The sequence below is a fragment of the Canis lupus genome (genome assembly GCF_048164855.1).
Source record: "Canis lupus baileyi chromosome 5 unlocalized genomic scaffold, mCanLup2.hap1 SUPER_5_unloc_5, whole genome shotgun sequence".
Taxonomy (NCBI): domain Eukaryota; kingdom Metazoa; phylum Chordata; class Mammalia; order Carnivora; family Canidae; genus Canis; species Canis lupus.
The window spans coordinates 78,483-94,437 of record NW_027326412.1 but is presented as its reverse complement, the minus strand read 5'-3'; the positions used below and the strand labels follow the sequence as shown (position 1 = coordinate 94,437).

General features: G+C 40.2%; 1 protein-coding gene across 1 annotated transcript in view; it reads right to left on the bottom strand.

Moving 5' to 3' along the window:
* LOC140629438 (ankyrin repeat domain-containing protein 26-like) overlaps window positions 1–15,955 on the bottom strand; it is a 98,130-nt gene that overhangs the window by 6,358 nt on the left and 75,817 nt on the right. The window lies entirely within an intron of this gene.

Genomic DNA, 15,955 nt, shown 5'->3' with positions numbered 1-15,955 from the left:
AGTTAGAACTTAACAAGTTACTGGAAAATGGGTATGATTCTCCCTACTTTTTAGTTGAGCAAATTAAGAAGGAAAGGGTTTAGCTATCCAAACCAAATTAATACAGTTGTAACGTGGTAGGGGAATATTCCTAAGTCACATCTGCATAAAGCCCAAACCCAGATTTTTTTCTCAGCATCACTTGATGGAGATCTTAAATGTTTTATTCCAAAACTAGATTAAGATAATCTTTGTGTTTACAACAGAAAACTCACAGTATACATAAAAGTCCTAAATAAGTCAGTGTGTTTTCATAGAAACAGATGGTACTGAACAGAGAAAAAACTGGAAAGAAAGAACATGGCCTTCTATCAAATAGTATAAACTCTATTTGGACCACAGATGTGATGGTTAATTGTATGTGTCAACTTGGCTAGGCTATAGTGCCCAGTCATTTGGTCAAATACCAGTCTAGATGTTGCTGTGAGGTATTTTTCGATGTGGTTTACATTTACATGAGTAGACTCTGAGTAAAGCACCTTATTCTTCACAATGGGACTGAACTTCATCCAAAAACGTAAAGGCTTTAAGAATGAAGACTGAGATCCTTTTAGAAGGAAGAAATTCTGTCTCCAGACTGCCTTTGGCTTCTAGATTCGACGTCAGCTCTTCCTGAGTCTTCAGCCTGACAACCTGACCTGAAGTTTGGGGATCCACTCCCACCCCCCAGAATCACATGAGCCAATTCCTTTAAGATTCTCTTTGCATACAAACACATCTTACAGGTTATGTTTTTCTGGAAAACCCAGACAAATACACTAGGTTAATAAAATGAAATAAATGACAGCAATGAAGGTCAGTGATATAGGCACTCTTACACATTCCTAGTAAATATCTATAATGGTTCTAATAGAGCTTAACAAAATGTATAGCCTTAAAACTTTTCATCCTTGTCAGTCCCAGTAATTTCGGTTCTAGGAATCCAAACAGATCATCACTAGACATTTAGGAATAGGTAATTGGAGAACTCTGAGTATCCAACTCTAGTTTGGTTAAGTAAATCACAGTACAGAGTATGATTCAACCATTAAAATGATACTTAAGAAATACTTTAACATATGGGAAATGCTTAAGTCAAATAGTTAATGAAAAAATCAGAATACAGGGACACCTGAGTGGCTCAGCAGTTGAGCGCCTGTCTTTGACTCAGGGGGTGATCCTGTGGTCCTGGGATCAAGTCCCACATAGGGCTTCCTGCATGGAGCCTGCTTCTCCCTCTGCCTATGTCTCTCTCTCTATCTCTCATGAATAAATACATAAAATATTTTTTAAAAAAGAAAAAATCAGAATACAACCTTGTATATACAGTAGGTTTCCAACTATGAACTAAAAACACATAGACAAGACAATAGAACAACTACATCGAAGTAACAATAGTGGAAATGTTTCCTCTATGATAGTGTTATTGGTGATTTTACTTTTTTTCCTTATCCTTCCAGAAATCCCAGCATTTTTCAAATTTGTCTTAAAATGAGCATATATTTCATTATTTAAAATAAATATTATTTTTAAAGAATTCTCTTAGGTAAGTATATTCTTAAGATTTTTGTTGTTGGGGGATCCCTGGGTGGCGTAGCGGTTTGGCGCCTGCCTTTGGCCCAGGGCGCGATCCTGGAGACCCGGGATCGAATCCCACGTCGGGCTCCCGGTGCATGGAGCCTGTGTCTCTGCCTCTCTCTCTCTCTCTCTCTGTGAATATCGTAAATAAATAAATAAAAAATTAAAAAAAAAAAGATTTTTGTTGTTGTTGTTGTTGTTGTTAGCTGACAGGACATTTTAAAACACCCAGATATGACATTAAAATAAATTGTGTGTGCACTTGAAATAGCCATTTCCTTCTTACCTGAATCAAACATCACTTTAAGAAAAGTTTACCTTTCTTTAAAGACTGGGAGCATAAATTCTATAATTTAACAATGACAAAACTCTGATTTAAGGCCTATAACCAAATATCCTCATTTAAAGAAAGAAAAACAGCTACCAACGGCAAAGGACATATCTTTGCAGACACTACAGTAAACCTACATAAGTATCTAAAACATTAATTTTTTTTTTTAAAGATTTTATTTATTTATTCATGACAGTCACAGAGAGAGAGAGAGAGAGAGAGGCAGAGACATAGGCAGAGGGAGAAGCAGGCTCCATGCAGGGAACCCGACGTGGGATTCGATCCCGGGTCTCCAGGATCGCGCCCTGGGCCAAAGGCAGGCGCCAAACCGCTGCGCCACCCAGGGATCCCTAAAACATTAATTTTTTTAATATCCACTAATTCTGCCTTTGCATTTCTTTCTCTTTTTTTTTTTTTTGCATTTCTTTCTCATAAGTTTATTTGTAAACATCAGTTTGCTTACAATATGCTGTAGAAACAGGGAATTTCTTTCTTTCTTTCTTTCTTTCTTTCTTTCTTTCTTTCTTTCTTTCTTTCTTTCTTTCTTTCTTTTTGGGGGGGTGGCTATCACTGTCTCCTTGTATATTTCCGTGCAAAGAATTCCACTATTTGCAGACCACTGAGCCAACTTTGTCTTCATGTAGCTGGCAGATTCTTGTGGCCTTCTTACAAACACACCTTCCGCCATGACTTTTTCCAGCAGTGAACCAGAGCTTTAGAAAACACCAACTAACAGCCTCAAAGTCAGGACAGATGAGTAGCTGCTTTGTCACATGAGAAACACATTTTCCTAAAAGGAATATCATTACTTTGTATTCACTATTCAGCTTCCAGCTGCCAAAAGCTAAGCAAGGTAGGTCAATATGACCACATTTGATTGGCTGGGCTGAGCCTTCTCTCTAGAAACATCTGCAGAAGTCCAGGCTAAAAGTTCACTACTAATTAGAATCACTATGCTGTACACCTAAAACTAACATAATATTGTATGTCAACTATATTTCAATTAAAAAATTTTAAAAAAGAAATTAAAAAAGAAGAATTACTGGATAAAATACAAGATATCCAGTTAAACTTGAATTTCAGACAAACGATGAATACATTTTTTAAAAAGATTTTTATTTATTTATTTATTTATTTATTTATTTATTTATTTATTTATTCATGAGAGACACAGACAGAGAGAGAGAGGCAGAGACACAGGCAGAGGGAGAAGCAGGCTCCATGCAGGGAGCCCGATGTGAGACTTGATCCCGGGTCTCCAGGATCACACCCTGGGCCGAAGGCAGGTGCCAAACCGCTGAGCCACCCAGGGATCCCGATTAATACATTTTTAATACAAATTATGTCCCGCCCAAATATTGCACATGGCACTTCTCATGAAATATCTGGGCCATACTTTTAAAAAGCACTCAATGCTTATCTGAGACTTAAATGTACCTGGGTGTTACATACTTTTTATTTCCTAAAGCTAACAAACTTAATCCTAATTGATGCACTTAGAAGGTCTACAGGTCTTTTAGAGGATATAAGAATTGGTAGAAAGTTCAAACTTAATGACAACGGAAATGCTTAATATATTCAATCCTCTTTACACTCAAACCACGTAAACCAAAAATGTCCCCATTTTAAGTCTCTTAAGAAGAATCCATACACTGATCTCTGGGTTTTTTGGTTTTTTTTTTATGATTGTAAACTTGTTTTTTTTTTCCTTTTACACGAGGAAACATTTAAATTTTTTCTTAAGTTGTTATTCAACGCAATAAAGTACCTATCAAAAATGACAGATGCCTAGATCCTATCCCTGATATCAGAAAGTTGCAACCTAGAGAACCAGACAAAAGCACAAAATAATAGAGAAAAAGAGACCAAGGCAGTTCTCCTGTGTCCATGATCAGTGTGTACTGCGATCAAGAATAAGTGTCTAGCAACTATATAGTAATTTGTCAGCAGAAGTTTATGTCTCTTGTCTCCAAGAAATAAAAGTTTGGACTTGTATTTTGAAAGTCTACACTTCATTTTTTTCTAGTAATTTCTATCGCACATTACAGAGATATCAGCTGAGGTCAATTAGAAATAAACAAAAACCTGTCTTTCATGACAGTTTGAAAAGTGCTGATCTAGAAAATATTCAATTGTCTTATTTCCTTTCATTTCCACTTGCACATTTCTAGTGGTGGAGAAGTTGCATCGATGTGTTTTCTGATTGAGATACAAGGAATAATGAAACTCATATGAACTACAAAGGAAAAATGCAATTCTCTCAGATTTACTTTTCTTGTCTTCCTAACTCACTTTTTAAAAATCTATTCCTTACCCTCTAACCTATGTCACCTTCCTGACCCCAAGGACAATATTTAAGAGTACCAAACCCAAAGCCAGGAGATGTGAGACTTGTTGCTTGGGACCCTGGATAGAATGATTCCCCAGCCAAAGCCTCTTGTGTAAAATGTAGGTTGTAATGAGGTCATCTAAGGTCGTTTCCTAACTCCAATAGTCCATGATGCCGGGATGTGCTTGTTAAACTCCGATGACACCGCATCATTTTAGCTCCAGGGATACACTGGCTGGCCCCTGGGGTGGATGGCGAGCTTCAGGCCAATAGCACAAGCTTGACATGCTTCAGCCAGGGGCTTTATGTGACGCCCAGCCATTCCCAACAGCTGTAGGCTGGGAGGCCCCAAGTCCAAAAATAGCCACACAAATTATGATTTCCCTTCTAGAGATGACATCTCTGTGAATGGCACTAAATCAAGGCCAAGCAGTTAGCCTGACACTCTAGCCAATGCCTCGAAAACAGCTCAATCCCTGGAAGTCTAGGTGTACCATCCATCCCACCCAGGGCTTTCAGTATTTGAATGTTGATGCTCATTCTGCAGTCAGGAAACATAATTATTCGTTTTTCTTTAAGGAAGTTTATGACCGAAGGTAATGGGGGGAACATAAATGTACTGACTGTTTACTGACACTCATAAATGCTATGAACACAGACATATAATTGTCTCCTGAAGATCTGCTCTTGTAGTGTAGAATCTTCATTTTTAGCAATTTAACTACTGAAAGTTTACCCACCTTGAGGAGAATTATTTAGTGGAAAATAAAACTTAGCACCTATTTCATTCCGTGCTCCAACAACTTTCATCCTTTCAGAAAACTGGCTTTCCCATAAAATTTGCAGAAGGTAGCTTGTTATATAGGGCTAGTAAAACTAAGAGGTAATTAGTACAAACCAAACCTCTAAATAATAATGTCAAGTTTTAACATTTGCAGAGTTCTGGATCAACATTAACTAATAACTCCTCTCTCTGTTTTCCTCTGTGAGAAAAAAACTTTGTTATTCACAAATTATCAAGATAGAAAACAAAACAAAGAAATTGGTTCTGGCTAATTAGAAAAAAAAAGAAGAAAGAGGAAGAAGAAGAAGAAGAAGAAGAAGAAGAAGAAGAAGAAGAAGAAGAGAAGAAGAAGAAGAAGGAGGAGGAGGAGGAGAAGTAGAAGAAAGAAGAAGAAGAAGAAGAAGAAGAAGAAGAAGAAGAAGAAGAAGAAGACGAAGAAGAAGGAGGAGGAGAAGGAGAAGGAGAAGAAGAAGAAAGAAGAAGAAGAAGAAGAAGAAGAAGAAGAAGAAGAAGAAGAAGAAGAAGGAGGAGAAGGAGAAGAAGAAGAAAGAAGAAGAAAGAAGAAGAAGAAGAAGAAGAAGAAGGAGGAGGAGAAGGAGAAGAAGAAGAAAGAAGAAGAAAGAAGAAGAAGAAGAAGAAGAAGAAGAAGAAGAAGAAGAAGAAGAAGAAGAAGAAGAAGAAGGAGGAGGAGGAGGAGGAGGAGGAGGAGGAGGAGAAGGAGAAGAAGAAGAAAGAAGAAGAAGAAGAAGAAGAAGAAGAAGAAGAAGAAGAAGAAGAAGAAGAAGGAGGAGGAGGAGGAGGAGGAGGAGGAGGAGGGGGAGGGGGAGGAGGAGGAGGAGAAGGAGGAGAAGAAGAAGAAGAAGAAGAAGAAGAAGAAGAAGAAGAAGAAGAAAGAAGAAGAAAGAAGAAGAAGAAGAAGAAAGAAAGAAAGAAAGAAAGAAAGAAAGAAAGAAAGAAAGAAAGAAAGAAAGAAAGAAAGAAAGAAAGAAAGAAAAGGTAAGCAGCTCAGGTCAGAATTCAGCAAGTGCAAGCAAATGTTTACACCTGTTCAGAGTTAAGAACAATGGTCACTTATGACTAGGATGGACCATTAGGTCACACTGAGCTCATTTTTAGGAGACCGTCCAGGAAGGCTTGGCATTGCAGAATGGGAGAAACCAGTGTGAAATCCCTAGACTTTTGGATTACTGCTCTCCTACCTTAACTGCTGCAATGACAGGTACATGTGTGTGTGCAGGGGAGGAGGGACAGAGACGCTGCAAGTAACTCAGTGTGTACATGGCCTGCCTGTAGCTCTCCCCCAACCCCCCAATGGGCAGCTTTGCTAAATTTGTCAGTTAACCTTGCCTTACCCCTTCCAGGAGTGGCCGTACTGTCAGGGTCCCCAGGATGTCACCTCTTGGCTAGCAAAGAGAGTTAAAAGTGAACCACTCCAACAAAGGAAAAAAATAACAATGCTGAATAAGACCCCTTACCAGCTCATCTCTTTTCCTTCCTCTCCAAATTCAGTAGGAAAGAGAATTGAGAGCTTGTCAGGATTAGCTGCATGGCATTAAACAGTCCCTCCCAGGGAAGGCACAGAGAAGAGACTCCCTGGTACCTTGCTTTGGGGAGTGGCCCATAGGAACCCAGTGTCAGCAAGTCTCCAAAAAAGCAGCATCTGGAAAAGGAGACATCTCGCCCAGAGATGCCTCTTTCTTCCTCCCCTCCCAGACCTTAGGCTGAAAACATTGAGTTCTCTTGGTCTATAAAGGAGGACATATTATTAAAAGGGCCATAGGGAAGCCCATCTATTTCTCAATGTCCTAGAATGCCATCCAACCATCTGGGGTCAGATGCCCATTCTTCATCTCTCTCTGACTAGGGGGTGGGAGGCTCATGCCAATGCTTGAGTTCATTCTGATTTTAAGATTAAGGCAGAGTTTTCTCTCCCCTCCTGAGAGAAAGGTACACAGGTGTCCAGAGAGAGGGAAACAGTCAGGGACCACTGTGCTAATGTGGACCTGTGGATCTGGTGGTTTTGACAATGGGAAACCAAAGGTGGTTCTGAAATGGGATCTGGTGTCCAGATCCAGCTTACTTATTTTTGCTGAAAACTTTAAAAATTAGTTTCCTGGTAAAGAAACAATGTTGTGTCAAGGTCCCTGGAAAAATTAAACAGTGTTATTCTGTAAGGTCTTAATGGGAGGATCTATCCATTTTGACCAGGGATAAATGTATTCGATTCAATATGTTTGGTTTGGGAAATCTCTTTTTGTCAAACCCAGGATAACCAATTGTCCATTATACCATGTCCTTGCTAAGAGAAGCTGATGTAGAAATATTTAACCACCCCATCCATAAACATTTCTTTCCTCCCAGAGCAGAAAAAGGCTGATCTTCTCAAGGCCTAATGTTATTTATTTTCCAGTGAAGGGATATGATTTTTATGCCAGGTACAGTTTTCCTTTAGCATTTTTAAGTGCCTGCTTTTTAAGTGACTCCTAGAACTGAGATCCTGACCACTTGCCCTTGTTAAATATCTGGTGATCCTTTTACCCAACAGATGGGAAGGGCCTCCTGATATGCCCCTGGCCTAATTTCAATTTGGGTAATTGCATTCTGTCGACTTGAAATTTCCCCACCAGTTTAACCTGCCTGGGATATGGTGCCTCCTTCTCGGTCCTGAACTGCCTGGCGTGCCGATGGAGGCTGGGGAACACCTGGTGCATTCCACCCCAGAAGTGGATACATTTTAGTGGCAGGTGCAAAGGTTTTCTTCAGCTGAATACAAATTCTAACATAGGAATGAGCCTCTTGGATGCTTTTTATTTTTATTTTTCTCAATGAACATAACTTTCGCAGAACCAAAAATATAAAAGCATCCAAAGCATCAATATGAATGGAAAAGAAAATACATGCTCACTAAAACCAATCTATTGTGTGATCATTTTGCATTCCGTGAATCTTACAATGCTTCTAGATTTGAATGTTGACAATAAGGATAAATAATTCACATAAAGCAATCATTCCTTTTCTCAAAGAATTTTACACACAAATACATGTACACACGGGGGCACATGGGTATGTGCACACATCCTTCCATGCACGTATAGGGGTGTGTGTGTTTGGGTATACCAACTCTTACCTCCCTCTGGAGGGTCCTTTTTAGTTGGGAATAAAAACAGCTTTCCCCACAAAAATACCATGTTAGGCATTCTATGCATATCTTATTTGAGTAGGTAATACATTTAACTGTAAAGAGCTTATCTCCTGTAACAAACTGGAATCTTAGAAGGTATCCTATCCGTTTCTGTTTCCCTGGCACCTAGAACATAGTAGGTACTTAACTAATGGATTAAAATATAGACTACGTAGACAAACCTATTTAATCTTTAGCTCTAAGACCCAAAATGCAATTTAAGGACTGCAGGTCAAGGTATAGTTTTTTAAGGTACACCTTAAAACTCCGGGAACATTGGTGGCCCCAAAGTCACATCCCTTGGCTACCTGAGCTCTAGGAACAGTTACGTGCAAGCATAGGCTCACCTTGCAAACGACCAATACCATCTCTCAGAGGTGACTGCCAGAGATGCTGGTCTGCAGATTCAAGGCGAGTGCACCAAACCAACAGTAAACCAGTGGAAGATAGGGGCTAGTAGAGAAATGCTCCTGCCTTCCAGACTTCAGGCAGACAATCCTGGAAGTCCTTCCATACCTTCTCTGCATATCTCCATAAAACTGAATCCCACTGACCAACCTCAGTTTTTTTTTTCTTTTTCTGTAATCTTTTTCTCTGTGACCTTGATAACACACCATTGTATTGGACATTTCTCCTTCCCATCTTCCCACTCCCTTGCTCCTGCTTCAGGGAATCACCTCTCAAATGGACTATCTGCCCCCTTGCCTCAGGCTCCGAATTTGGGGGAACCCAGACTCTAATGACTTAGGACATCACCATGCTGACAGTCACACCAGCAGACTATCCACATATGAACACATAGAGTACCTATTCCCCCACCATTCATTTTCTTTCCCTATCATAGGACAGATAAGCCATACACCAAGACCACTCTGATATATATATAGGCTGACAGATTATATGCTATATTTATGCCAGGAAAAAGGAGGAGAACTAAGATTGTGCCTTGATGTATTCTAACCATATTAGTTTAGCTCTAAATATCTTACCTTACCAATGGCTCAAGAGGCATTCCCAGAGTCTCATAATTAGTAGGACAGTCCAGATTCTGCCTCATTTTAGCCTCTGCAGGTCATCATAAATTAGCTTAGAGGCCCCAAGCCTCTGTATGACTCAAGCTGACTTGAATCCTAATTTGTACTATGCAGCAACCTTAGCAATGCCACTTGCATGCTTAAGTCTTTTGCTCTCTTGGCCCTTGGAAAAAACATATTTGCAGTAGCACCTGTCTCTGCCATCCCTGTTTAGTGTAGATCATCAATGGGTAGTGTCCTAACCTAAGAATACAGCCTGATGAAGACTTGGGTCCACCATGTAATGACTATGCACGTCATGAAGCCAAGGGCGGGCTGCCACAGAAGAGGGCCAAGCCATCTTTGAGTTGACTGCCTCATACTCACTGGAGGGCTACCCTGTTGGCCACACTAGATAGAGAAATGCAGGGAATTCTCAGCAGTTTTGAAGACACCGGTGTTTAGACCTCTGGCTTCTTTAAGGGCAAATTGAGGCCAGTGCCTAATATAGTAGCCAGAGTGGGCCTAAGGTGAGCTGAGGGACCAGTCTTTCAGTTCATGGAAAGGACTGTAGTACCTTAAAAGTAGTATTAGAGAAGACCCATGAGGGATATGGATCATCCTTTGATTCTCATAAAATTGATGATTTTTTATAAGACTGTAAAAGCTCTACTTTCTCACTATAAAATGCAAAATTGCATTAAAACAATTGTATAAAAATTACATTAAACATACATCTCTTGGGATCCCTGGGTGGCGCAGCAGTTTAGCGCCTGCCTTTGGCCCAGGGCGCGATCCTGGAGACCCGGGATCGAATCCCACATCGGGCTCCCAGTTCATGGAGCCTGCTTCTCCCTCTGTCTGTGTCTCTGCCTCTCTCTCTGTGTGTGTGTGACTATCATAAATAAATAAAAATGAAAAAAATTAAAAATAAATAAATAAAAGCTGCACTTAAAAAAATACATCTCTGATCCTATCTGATCCTATCACACAGAGGTAACAGCTATTAATATTTGCTCTATTTGTTTCTAGTTTTTCCTATGAATAATGAATATATATTTCTCTCTTTCTCTGTGTTGTCCCTCTGTCCATATATGTGAGATCTAGAAAAAAATATTGTATTTCTGTGCACTTCCTTCTTCTGACAACATACCATGAACATTTTCTTTGAACACAGCACTTAATGGGGGCATAATATATAATCATAATATTTTGTAATTCTCTGTTAGGGATGTATAAGGTTTTTTAATGTTTGTTATGTATAACCTTATATTTATATATATTTCATATATACATGTTTTGAAATCCGCCCCCCCCCCCTCAGTGTGGATTCTGGGATTCCTTTCTGCAACAAGGGCCAGATATCCATCAGTGGGCAGTGTCTGGGTCATCCACATGACCATGACAAGCCACCTTCTGTGTGTTGATATCTAGCCTCATGGTCACAAGATGACCACAGCAGTGTTGGCCACGTTATAATCGCCCACCTCAAGTGGTTTCTTCTTCCTCTGGTATCTTTTAAAAATGTAAGAAATCTTACTAAAGGCTCCTGCCCCCAACAGTCTGCTCCTCACAGTTCATTGGACAAAACGGGTCACGTGCAATTTCCCAACTCATTCACTGATGCAGATGGAAGGGTAATGATTGGTTTAGACTACGTAAGACACACCTCCCTCTGAGCCTAGGCAAAAGATCATTGGCTCCAAGCAAACAGCGGCATATGGCTGGAGAATGGAACATGTGCTGTGGACAAGAAGTGGAGTCCTCCTGAAAAGAAAGGGGGACTTAAAGAGGAACTATATTCAGGGAGGCAAGAAGCAATTGTCTCCAATATAAATTAAACTTGTTTCGTTATCTTCTCACCTACATTATCACGCTCTCTTCCCCGATAACATTGTCCTTCCTTAATTTACCAGCTAGACACTCCTTTTTAATCAAATGTGTGCTGGTTATCCATGAATCTCTAAAAAGTTAACTGAAAAATTAACATCATAATGATAATGAGTTTAAGGTTTTGCTCTCCTTGGGGGCATTTCTGTTCTAAAAGGCAGTTCTGAAAGATATAATCATCTTCACGATCTATAAGACCAAAGTAGTAATGGTAGTATGGCAGGCAAGAAAGGATTCAAGACCCACTGTGACCCTCCTACCTTGCTCACCTTCCTCACTCTGTTACACTCACACTGGCCTCCCTGCTGTCTCTCCAGGAAGCCAGGATACTTACACCTGGGAGCCTTTGCACTTGACTTCCCGCTGCCTGAAACAAGCTTTCTCTAGATAGCCTCAGGGCTTAATTCCTTGCTTCTTATAGTTTTCTTACCCATATGCCACCTTATTAAAGAGGCTTTCCTTGATCCTCTTACATAACATAGTACCTTCACTTCACTCTGTAGCCTATTACCCTACTTTCCACATATTTGGCACTTATAACCACCTGACATGGTATGTAGGTGTTTACTATCTTTCTCCTAAATAGAGAGTAAATCCTATGAGACTAGAGTTTATGTTTTTTTAGATTGATTTCTTTTTTTTAATTTATTTATGATAGTCACACAAGAGAGAGAGAGAGAGAGAGAGAGAGAGATGCAGAGACACAGGCAGAGGGAGAAGCAGGCTCCATGCAGAGAGCCCGACGTGGGACTCGATCCCGGGTCTCCGGGATCGCGCCCTGGGCCAAAGGCAGGCGCTAAACCGCTGCGCCACCCAGGGATCCCCGAGTTTATGTATATTCATTGTTCGTTCCTCTGAGCCTAGACACAGTGCCTAAAAAGCAGGCATTCCATTGCTAAACATTGATTGAGCTGCATCAGAATAGAAGCCTGATGGCAAGTGATGCAGAGCATTTTCTCATGTGCATGTTGGCCATGTCTATGTCTTCCTCTGTGAGATTTCTGTTCATGTCTTTTGCCCATTTCATGATTGGATTGTTTCTTTCTTTGGTGTTGAGTTTAATAAGTTCTTTATAGATCTTGGAAACTAGCCCTTTATCTGATATGTCATTTGCAAATATCTTCTCCCATTCTGTAGGTTGTCTCTGAGTTTTGTTGACTGTATCCTTTGCTGTGCAAAAGCTTCTTATCTTGAGAGACCACCTCACACCAGTGAGATTGGGGAAAATTAACAAGGCAGGAAACAACAAATGTTGGAGAGGATGCGGAGAAAAGGGAACCCTCTTACACTGTTGGTGGGAATGTGAACTGGTGCAGCCACTCTGGAAACCTGTGTGGAGGTTCCTCAAACAGTTAAAAATATACCTGCCCTACGACCCAGCAATTGCACTGTTGGGGATTTACCCCAAAGATACAAATGCAATGAAACGCCGGGACACCTGCACCCCGATGTTTCTAGCAGCAATGGCCACGATAGCCAAACTGTGGAAGGAGCCTTGGTGTCCAACGAAAGATGAATGGATAAAGAAGATGTGGTCTATGTATACAATGGAATATTACTCAGCCATTAGAGATGACAAATACCCACCATTTGCTTCAACGTGGATGGAACTGGAGGGTATTATGCTGAGTGAAGTAAGTCAATCAGAGAAGGACAAACATTATATGTTCTCATTCATTTGGGGAATATAAATAATAGTGAAAGGGAATATAAGGGAAGGGAGAAGAAATGTGTGGGAAATATCAGAAAGGGAGACAGAACGTAAAGACTGCTAACTCTGGGAAACGAACTAGGGGTGGTAGAAGGGGAGGAGGGCGGGGGGTGGGAGTGAATGGGTGACGGGCACTGGGGGTTATTCTGTATGTTAGTAAATTGAACACCAATAAAAAATAAATTAAAAAAAAAAGAATAGAAGCCAATGGGACCTAATCCTGTGTAGTCATCTTTCTGTCATAACTCTGATGCCCACAGTAAGTCTAAGGAGGTCATATTTTCTTTTTCACCTATTTCCCTGTAGGCAAGACCTTCATTTTCCAGGATGCACTGTGTAGCTGTGTATGTCTTGAAATCTGAACAGTATCTATCTCTCTACTATGAAATAAAAGGCAAGTCCCAACTTAAGACACATCCTATAACTTGTAATACTATCTAATTAATAAAATGTGTTTCAATTCTGATTAAAATTTATCTTGAGTGCCAGAAATACTCATAAAAGCATATCTAAAAGCTACAAGGAAATAAGGTAATGTAATTATTCAACAATAACTTAAGAAGTACATTACCATGTGACTTGGAGCTCCCATCTAATGCTCTGGTTGAGACAGATACACACACACACACACACACACACACACACACAGAGTTTTATTTTTTATTTATTTTTAATTTTTTAAAAATTTATTTATGATAGTCACACAGAGAGAGAGAGAGAGAGAGGCAGAGACATAGGCAGAGGGAGAAGCAGGCTCCATGCACCGGGAGCCCAACGTGGGATTTGATCCCGGGTCTCCAGGATTGCGCCCTGGGCCAAAGGCAGGCACCAAACCGCTGCACCACCCAGGGATCCCCTCCCCACACTGTTTTCGAGACTTTCAGGCAAAATGGTGATATGAATATGTGGACATAATCACCCACATGAAACTATGAAAAAGCCTATATTTGACTTGGGAAAAGGACACGCTAGGAACCATATAGATGTACCAGAGAGCAGGCATGATTTCTGGTCATTTTGGTGTAAATATGCCAGATTAAAAGAAAGGCAACCACACCACCGTGACAGGGAAGTGAGAGGGAAAAAAACTAAGATAAATAAGAATGAGGTTCCAGCAGAACCTACATCACACTCACTGCCTGTGTGGAGACAGTGATGGTAGTGTATGTCTGGACTCTAGCAGCATCTCTGGGAAGACTAAGGTAGCAGACACCTTCGTGAGCAGCCTTCCTAGGCTTGTGTTATGCTAGCATAGCCCAGTCAGTGCTGAAGGGAGATCGGGGTACCCTGACCTCAGACTTTGACCTCAGAACAAGGGTATCCTTGCCTGTCAAAGAACAGAGCTCTGATCAGCTAACTCTTGGCTTCCTCACAAACTTGAGGAGTACACTGCTCAGCAAATCTCCAGGCAAAGGGGCTCTAGAGTGGCAAGATAGGAGCATAGCATGCAGAAGCTGGTCCCTTCTCTGAAAGACTTCTGTAGGTCACCCCTCAATCTCTGATGGCACCCAACCCAGTTCTCAGTTCCATGTATTGGGTAATATATTCTATTTGTGGAATGCTATAGAACTTTCATTTTAAATACCATATTCTCAACTAAATATTCAAGGATGCAGAATATGATACAGAATATCCTCATGTCATGATATATGTTGTATTAAGTGAATGAAAAAGTGCATACATGAGTCAGGGGTATTGGATTACAACTTCACAATATTTTATACATACAGCACACACATAAATCCATACAAAAGTAGTAGAAAGATATACTCCATTATGGTAATAATAACCAAAAAAAATTCTGAAGTTATCTTTATTTTTCTTTCTATTTTACATGTTATGAGAAAAGAAATTTAATTGGCCCTTCATTCCAAATATTTCCAGAACCTATACTCTATTCACCACTGCAAATACCCCAGTCAGAAGCACCATCATTTTTCACCTGGATTAGTGCATTAGCCTCCTAATAGGCCTCCTGGCTTCCATTCTCATAGTCTATCCACTACACAGCAGCTAGAGTAAGTTTTTAAAAATGTGAGTCAGATTCCTCTGCTCAAAACTCTCCGGTGGCTGCATATCATACTCATTTCATAAACCTCTTTATTACTTTACATATTTCTCCTGCTATCATCCTTGTACAGAATCTAGTAAGATAAGATGGGTCTTCTTTCCAGTCTTCAGACTTGCCAAACATCCCCTTCTATTTGCACAGGCTGTTCCTGCTGCCTAGAACACCCTTCCTTTCAATAGCACCATCTTCAAGTCTTTAATGCCTCCTTTCCTAGCAGCCTAGCCATCGCCCCAAACACCCTCTTCCTCCCTCCTGTAAGCAAGATTCCACAACTTACTTTCTTGGGGCCATGTTGCAAAGTTACAGGGAGTGAGATTCTCATAAAGTAGAATGTGAACCATGCCCTCTGACATTGTGAGCAATGTAAAGACCCCACTTTATTTTACTCTCTCCCTCCCCCTGTGAGACTGTCAGCTGCATGAGGGCAGAAATGTCTTTAGCAGTTATGGCTTTCACCACAGTTTCTAGAATAATGCTGGCATGTAGCACCTGCTACTGGATGAATGAATCACAGGATAGTAGGAATAAAAGTGATTTTTATTTTCTTCTGTAAATGATCTCTGTTTCCCCTATTATTTATAAAAACTAGAAAATAATTAGTAAAAAGAAAAATGTATACTACTACTCATTTCATTTCTCTTGCTCTTAGCCTGGAAAGTAAATTTCTTCTGGACTCACACTAAAGAAGAACTAAAGAAGATTATCTGTTTAAACTATCATTGAATCAAATACCCAGTAAAGCATCTCTAAGCTCTTCAGTTATTTCCATGGGTTTTCCTCACTCCCACTGATTTTGGTGTAGTTTCTGATCAGTCATGATGGTAGGAGATGACCCAATTTCATAACATCTGAAGCTATTCAATTTTTCTATGATATGATTCCATCATGGGCCAAGTCGAATGGTCCAGCAGAGAGATGCTCTCACATTCTCTTAAAAGGTTATCCTTTGGGTTTTCTTTTAAGATAGTGTTTCTTAGGAGAAAAATTGAAGCTTATATCTAAGGACATACTATACGATGAAACTTTTTCTCTGTTACGAGTCCTCCTAC